Here is a 1,267-nt window from a genome sequence, read left to right on the forward strand (position 1 = left end):
CATTTCATACTCGCCCTCGTTGTTAGTAGTCTTGAATTCCAACCTCAATGAACTACATAACTCCTCTTCGTCCGGGGTGATCAATACTACCCCAGCTCCTCCGTTCTTCTTAGTGGATGATCAATCCACATAAATCACCCACATTTCATCTTTTAGCCACTCGTCGGTTTCTGGCAAGTTTGTGAATTCTACCACGAAATCGACAAGTGCTTGCCCTTTTATGGCGTTCTAAGGGACATACTCGATGTCAAATTTCCCGAGTTTAATAGCCCAATTAGCTAATCTACTGGACACCTCTAGCTTTCGAAGTATCTTTCTTAGGGGATATTCAGTTAAGACCCAGATGGTGTGGGCTTGAAAATACGACCGAAGCTTTCTTGATGCAATGGTTAAGGCAGAGGGCAAGATTTTCCATCTGCACTTACCTCTCTTTCACCCCTCGTAATGCTCAGCTGATGAAGTACACTGACTTTTGTACGCCTTCTTCTTCTCGGACTAACATCGCACTAACCGCAGTAGGAGATACGGCTAGGTATAGGTATAGTATTTCTCCAAGAATGGTGCGGCCGAGTAGTGGGGGGCTAGCTAGGTACTTTTTCAGTTGCTCGAAGGCCTGGTCACATTCCTCGGACCACTCAAATGCCTTTCTTAATATCTTCAAGAAAGGTAAGCATTTATTAGTTGACCGAGAGATGAACCTGTTCAATGCGCCTATCTTGCTGGTCAGTTGTTGAAGTTGATTTGTACTCCTCGGAGATTGTATTTTTGTAACAGCTTGCATTTTCTCGGGGTTGGCCTCAATACCTCGATTTGACACCATATAATCGAGGAATTTGCCTGAGGAAACTCTGAAAGCACACTTTGTGGGACTCAGCTCCATCCCATGTTGCCTCAGCATCTGAAACGTTTCTTGCAAGTCGTGTGTATGATCCAATAGCAAAACACCCTTGACGAGCATGTCATCTACATAAACCTCCATGTTGCGTCCGATCTGCACTCGGAACATTTTGTTAACCAAACTCTGATAGGTTGCTATAGCATTTTTCAAACCGAAAGGCATAACTTTATAGCAGTATAAGTCTCGGTCAGAGATAAATGCAGTCTTCTCTCGATCTTCTAGATGCATGTAGATTTGGTTGTAGCCAAAGAATGCGTCCATGAAACTGAGTAACCCGTATCCAGCTATTGAATCCACCAACGCATCTATCTGTGGCAGTGGAAAGCTACATTTTGGGCATGCTTTGTTCAGATCGGTGAAGTCTACATA

Source organism: Corylus avellana, chromosome ca11 (genome assembly GCF_901000735.1).
Source record: "Corylus avellana chromosome ca11, CavTom2PMs-1.0".
Lineage (NCBI taxonomy): Eukaryota > Viridiplantae > Streptophyta > Magnoliopsida > Fagales > Betulaceae > Corylus > Corylus avellana.